This window comes from Crocodylus porosus, unplaced genomic scaffold (genome assembly GCF_001723895.1).
Source record: "Crocodylus porosus isolate Cpor-Errol unplaced genomic scaffold, CroPor_comp1, whole genome shotgun sequence".
Lineage (NCBI taxonomy): Eukaryota > Metazoa > Chordata > Crocodylia > Crocodylidae > Crocodylus > Crocodylus porosus.
In genome coordinates this window covers 2,244,155-2,250,551 of record NW_017728905.1, presented here as the reverse complement: position 1 = coordinate 2,250,551, position 6,397 = coordinate 2,244,155, and the positions used below count along the sequence as shown (strand labels likewise).

General features: G+C 52.6%; 1 protein-coding gene across 2 annotated transcripts in view; it reads left to right on the top strand.

Annotated features, from left to right (window-relative positions):
* The first annotated feature begins 56 nt into the window (after positions 1–56).
* LINGO3 (leucine rich repeat and Ig domain containing 3) overlaps positions 57–6,397 on the top strand; it is an 89,109-nt gene continuing 82,768 nt past the window's right edge. For both annotated transcript variants that reach the window (XR_002105045.1, XM_019557065.1), the window contains exon 1: positions 57–67. The gene's annotated coding sequence lies outside the window, so the exon portion shown is untranslated. The remainder of the gene's footprint in view (positions 68–6,397) is intronic.

Genomic DNA, 6,397 nt, shown 5'->3' with positions numbered 1-6,397 from the left:
TGTTGAGAACAAAATGGCAGATGGGCGAGGTGCAAAGACATCGTATGGTGCTGAAGGCTTTGGATTGGTAGTGCCAGAGGGATGGTGAAATGCAGAGGCAAGAGAGAAATGCTTGAAGCTGGGGCTTGAGAAGAGATCAAGGGAAGCAATAAACTTACAGCAGCTCTGGGAAAAGAGGACAAAACCGGCTCTGGCTGGCTGTGTTAAGAACATTGATTTGACTTCTTGAGTTTTATCGGAGGTTATTTTTAAAACGTTTTATATACAGTTTACCTTTGTGGACCGAAGAAGTGCTTCATAATTGCAAGTCTACCCAGAATATCTACACAGTCATTGATGCCAGCTGGCTGGGTCTGCACTTACAGCAAAACCCTGCGTGTGTCTGGTATAACATATATCGGTGTGATGTTACCCACTCCTGGCAGTCCAACAGACCGTTGAAGAGACTTACTACTACCTCTGGAGTTGATCACCCCTAGCTAAGCTGGCAGAAGCTCATGTGCTCTTTGGGAGTGGAAGGCCTGGGATTCTGGTCCTGCTTTATTGCGTTTTTGATCTATTTGGTAATTGCCTGCCTTGGCAGCCTGTGCATTTGTTTGTGTGTGGCAAAGTCCCTGAGAAAATTGTCTTCCATCTCCTGAGCTGCTTAAGGAAACGGGGATCTGACGAAGCCGAACCTCCTGAAGCATTGCATCAGGTCTCCGTTCTTAGCTGTTGGCAATGACTGTTTAATTGTCTCAGCATCCTAAATGCAAGGTTGCTCTGGGTAATGGAGCAGGGGCTGTATGCACCATGCCTAAGTGTGTCAACCCCTGAATGCGCAGCCTGTACCGGCTTTGGGGTCCTCATGCAGGATCCAAGGCAGAATGGGAGAATGGAGCTCCAGAGACCTTGAGCTTCATCCATGGAAGCGGTTCGTGTGGTTTACATGCCTGGTGTGCAAAAGTTTACAATACAGTGTCTCGTGCGAGGAGATCAAAGAGCTTTACAGACGCTGGCAAATCCTCAGGCAGATATTATAATACCTCTCGTTTTTAAAGCTGGAGAAATTTAGGTAGACGGCTTGTTTTGTTGCATTTAGGTAAACGCTGGAGCAACTGGGAATCAAACCCAGGAATCCTTGTGCCATATATGCTGCTGCATTTGCTTACCTGGGATTGTGCTGCCTTCAGATAGGATGGCAGCACACGTGGGGGTACCCCCACGAGCTTTCAGCTACCTGGTTTTGGTCCAGGTTGCACTGATGTCACCGTGGCCCCAAGTCACCGCTCTGAATACCCTGCTGCTCCTGCACCCCTAAAAGTTCCCTGCTCCTGGAACCAGAGCTCCCTTCACTGCAGCTAGCTCAGGTACACCCATCCACACAGCCCTTGCACCTCCCGCTGCTGAGCCAACGTGGGTTGTGCCGTTTCCTCTGCCACTGCTTAGCTTTCCAGGCTGAACAGATCGGGGTCAAATTGTCTGTGTCTGCGTTGATGCAAAGTTGGAGCAAATCCATTAACATTAATGTCTCTGCTCCAGATTTGCACTAACGCTGCTGGAAAAGGAGCCTGACCCAAAACCGGGCTGAGAGAGTCATTGCTGTGTACCGGGAAGGGTTGGGGTTTAGCATCACTCCTACCCATGCTACAGATCCCGGCTGGAGAGTGTGGATGGACGGACAGGTAGATGCACCGTACCTGGACTGCTGTTCGCTTGCTCGTACCGCACCAGACCAGCTAGTGCAAGAGGGCCAGTTCCAGTTCCTCCGAGCTGGCGCTGGTGCTCCTCTAAGACTGGCAGTTTGGAGGTGAGAGATTTCTCTGTTAATCTAGCCGGTACTTTTCCATGCAGCTAAATAACAATAAGCCCCCATTCCCTTGTGCGGCTAGCCTGCTCCTCGCCTCCGCTGGCTCCCTGCTGCCTGCTCAGACACAGACCGGTACAATTTCCATATCTGAGGCTGTTTCTCAAGTTCAGCCAGGCCGGCCTCCCTAATTAGACATCTCCACCGCGCTCCCTGAAAGAGCTCGTTGCAAGAGCTCTGCCGTTTGATTCAAAGAGTCCCTCGCTGCGTTCAAAAGGGGCCATTAGTCTGCAGGAGCATCCAGGGGGCAGCCATGCCCGTTCGTTCTTCCCAGGCCTTTCTCTGCCCAAGTTCTTCCTTTATTATTTTTCGTGCCTCTGAATTTTTCATGACAGTTGCAGTCTGCAGCAAGCGCCTCTCATCTGCCGTGCAGGCCGAGAGCTCCCCAGCTGTGACTTGCCAGCCGAGAGTCTGGCGCCTGTCACTCCGAGCACTCATCAGCAAATGATTTCGGGCAGCCGCCCACCCCCTCCCAGCGCTCCCCTCCTCCTCACCTTCACTCTAGCTGCCCCGCGTCGGAGCCGTGCACACTGCGCTGATCTCGGCCCTTCCCAGGGAGAGAAGTCTCCCTCGGCTCTCTTCGGGCCGTGGCTGCTGCGTGCTGTGCCCTGCAGACATGGGGCCCTGGGATGTTTCTAGTATTGTCGGAAAATAAGAGCGCAATCAGTGTACTGCAGGGTAGACGCCACTTTTGTCCTCCGATGAATGGTGTTGGAGCTCTTGAGCTGTGTGCGCGTCACAGGCCTTCTTCAGCTGTTGCATAGGACTGGGCCCTCCCGGCCTGTCCCCTGCTGTCACGTAGCCCCTTTCATGGGGTCTGATGACCATCCTCCTTTGCCTCTTGTGCTCAGAGCCCTGCAGGAGGATTGGCATTCGGTCGCTGCATGGCCGGTCGGTTTTGAGTGCGGTGGAGGGGTGACTGCAGCCCAGGGGACTCGTGGAAGTCATTGCTCCTGGCTGGTGAGACGCCTGCAGATCAAAGTCCCCTTGCTAGGCGCAGCCCGGTGTGGGCGAAGTGGGCCCTGCCGCTCTCCGAGCCGAACCTGGCATGCTACAATCCTAACTAGGAGTGACAGCTTCCACGAGGACGTCCCCCAGAACCAGAGATGTCCTTGCTGGGGATCTGTCTGGTGGGCGGTAGCTCTAGCTCGGGGGCGTTCAGCTCCTGCAGCTGTCACATCCAGGGTGACAGCAGGAGGGTTGACTGATTCGAGCGGGACACCTGCGTTCTGAGTCTGCTGCCTTTCCCCTTGCTGGAGAAAGTGGCTCGCGCCATGCCTCGCTTCCGGATTTGCATCCCTTGGCGCTTGCCAGTTATACCCCATGTCAGGTAACGCAGTGAAGACACGAGTATGGACTTTCTATCTGGCTTGAAACATGCAGGCAGTATCCGAAGCTGCCTGGGTTGGGCTGCTGGGCATCCAGAGAGGCCAGCAGTCGCATTTCTAACCTGTACGTCTTGGGCTCCTCACTCTTGTTGTGCTAATGAGACCAGATTTGGATTTGGCTGCCTACTGCTGTCTCCTCTCGTTAAGTAGCAGAGGTAGGTAGCTGCCTTTTCTTAAAGGGATCACTTGCAGGATGAAAATGAAACCTGCTCTCCCCTTTTTTTTAGGTTTTGTCCTCCAGCTAATTCTAGATAGGTTTAAAATGAACGAATGACTTCAAGTGCTCTCTTCTTCAAAAAAAATTGATGCCAGTGTCCAGCATTGGTGAACATCTCTAGTCCTGCGTGCCAGACCTTGGGACCACCCTGGCCCATAAAGCTCTTCTCCGCTGCTCTGCATTAACAAACCAGTTTGAGCATGAGCACCCCAGGACAGGCTAGTGTGGAAGGTATAGGCAGTCTCCAAAAGCCGCCTTAACAGGGGCAGCTACCGAGCCTACAACCCACATGGGAACAACAGGTCTGGCTTTTGGGTGCATCTTCGGGATGAAGGATGATGGCCCGCTCGAGGTGATGTTCTTTGACCTGATAAAGACAACAGACCGAGAGGCAGGCCACGCTGGAAGTGGCTGGATGCCGTAAGGGAAGAGTGCAGCTGGGAGCAAAACCCACAGGTAGGCTCTAGTCATCATGCTATGAGCCCAGGAAGAAGGAGCATTAGCTTCTTGGGTCTCCATCCAGCAAGGAGATGAATAGCCCAGCTTCCAAAACACTGTCTGTTTTCATCGTGATATTCAAGACCCAACTCACAGCCCCTCCGAGGTAAGGACCCATCGTCCCTGTTGTACGGATGAAGAAAACGGAGACGCTCAACGGATGCGACCTGGGCATTTATGACTGCTTGACCACCCAGCGCGGGCACGGTAGGGACACAACTGGACCCATGCCTTCACCTGTCACCCCCAGCCCTCCTTCAGAGGAAGGCAGTGCAGGGAGGGAGTAAGTGTGATATAGTACCAAGGAGACCTAGTCATGGACTTAATCCCCCTCCTCGGGGAAGGCTCCTACAACGGTTTGCCGAGTGAAGTAGCTCCCTTCTGCCTGCCTTCCAGTATTTTTAGTGGATGGGAGTAGAGCCCAGTCCCCTGGGGGCTGTGCTTCTTCTTTCAAAAGAGACCTGAAACCAAGGCCTTGAGCACTGGGCCTTTTTTGCAAAATTAAGCATACCATTCTGGTAGCTCGGCCAGACTCCAGGTTGGGTTATTACTAAGGGCTTCAGCTGCCCTGGGTGGAGGATTCGGACTGAATAGCGAGGCAGTGCTGCTCAACGAGGCATCTACGTGTCGCGGCCATTTCAAACTTTCCCTGCCCCCAATTCCTAGTCAAAGGTCATTGCTTAAAACTTCATTCCACATGATTGCCACCACCCCCACAACCCCTCCTGGGAGTACACACTACTGAGTGCCCTCAGACAGCTGAGCTTCTGCACCAACTGGTAAAAGGCATGGAAATTCAGCCCACAAAACTCAGAGAAATGCTGGGCCAGTGTGCCGCTTTTGCAGCACCGGCAGCTCTCCACTCTGGATCCAAACTCAGCCCTGGGGTCGAGGGCCGATGGCTATGAGCAGTCGCTCCATTAACTCTATTTTCTGACCCCCTCCCTTGTGCATGCGTGTTGATTTGCACTGTATTCGTGCATGTTCTGGATTTCATGCACGCTTTTTTTCTTTTACGAGCAAGTGAGCCCCGCGGTGCTGCCTCTCTCCCCGCTCTGCCGTGCGACAGGCTGGCGTTTCTGCCAGCAGCCGCCATCAAGCTCTGCATGAAAAATTCAGGAGCGGGACGTGAGGACGAGAGCCTCCTGGGTGGCACCAGGCAGAGATGACGTGGAAAGGAGACGGACAGCCGCAAAAACCCATTTTCCGTGCGCGTCGTTTTTTTTTCCCCTCTGGCCTACCTGAACTTAAAAGCTGTATCAAAGTTCGCTAGCAAATTTAGGGGCACTGGTGATGGCTGAGCCGTGCCCATGCTCTTCCCTGAGAAGCACCTGGCGTCTTACCTTTCCCTGCTGGCCTGCATTGCAGTCTCCCTCGCCGACGTACCGTCAGTACTGAAAGGGGACACACAGCACCGTAGGTGGGTTTTGCCTGATGCAGCTCATGTGTTGGAGGGCAATGAATCAGCTACACGTTAATTTTTTATAGGCAGCTTCATTATGATGGATTTCTTTTCTTTAATAGATGGCCGGGCAGGCTTGATGTCGTCTTGCTTGATCCTTCAAGACCTTCCTCACCCCTGGAAAACGATGGCGTTTTTAACGAGGCAGGCAGAGAGGATTGTACGTAAAGGAAAGACACGCGGTGAAGGAAGAAATAAAATATTAGTCGTAAACACATGCTGTGTGCCTATTGCACAATGCAGTGTTGGGCTTGTGGATGTTAAGCTCTGGGATCGTGGTGTCTGTGTATGTACACAGGCAGCCCCTTGCTGCCACCAAAACACAGCTGTGTCTGGGGCAGCATGCCTTGATTGTTGAAAAGCTACCAATTTGTAGGACAAAAAGTAAAGACGAATCCCATACTGCAGTAATTTCTGGGTGAGGGCGCTGACCTGGAGGCAAATTGCAGCTCATCGTAACAGAAATGTGGCTGGAACAGAGATGATTGACCCGGCGCTGGGCGGGGATGAAGTCTCCGTAGGATCCTAAATGCCCACAGATATGCACGGGAAGTGGGGAAAGGGTAGTCGCACCGAAAGACGGCAGCATGGCTTCTCTCAGTGTGATGCAGGGGGATGCAGCGCATGGTTAACACCAGCCCACGTAGCAAGGGAAGAGGATCACGTTAATATTTAGCATCCATGAGCCTCTGAGCAAAATCTTCCCCCCACCCCACCTTCTTTCTCCCAGACTTTGTTCTTTTATTGTCTGTCTTTTCCTTTTTTGTTGTTTGGATTTTCAAAGCAAACGCCAAACCAGCACAATGCAAACAGACCTAGCCAAAAAAAAACGGGTCAAGTCCCGAAGGACTGGAAAAGGGCCAATGTGGTTCCCATTTTCAAGAAGGGGAGGAAGGAGGACCCGGGCAACTATAGGCCAGTTAGTCTCACCTCCATCCTTGGCAAAGACTTTGAAAAAATTATCAAGGCTCACATTTGTGAGAGCC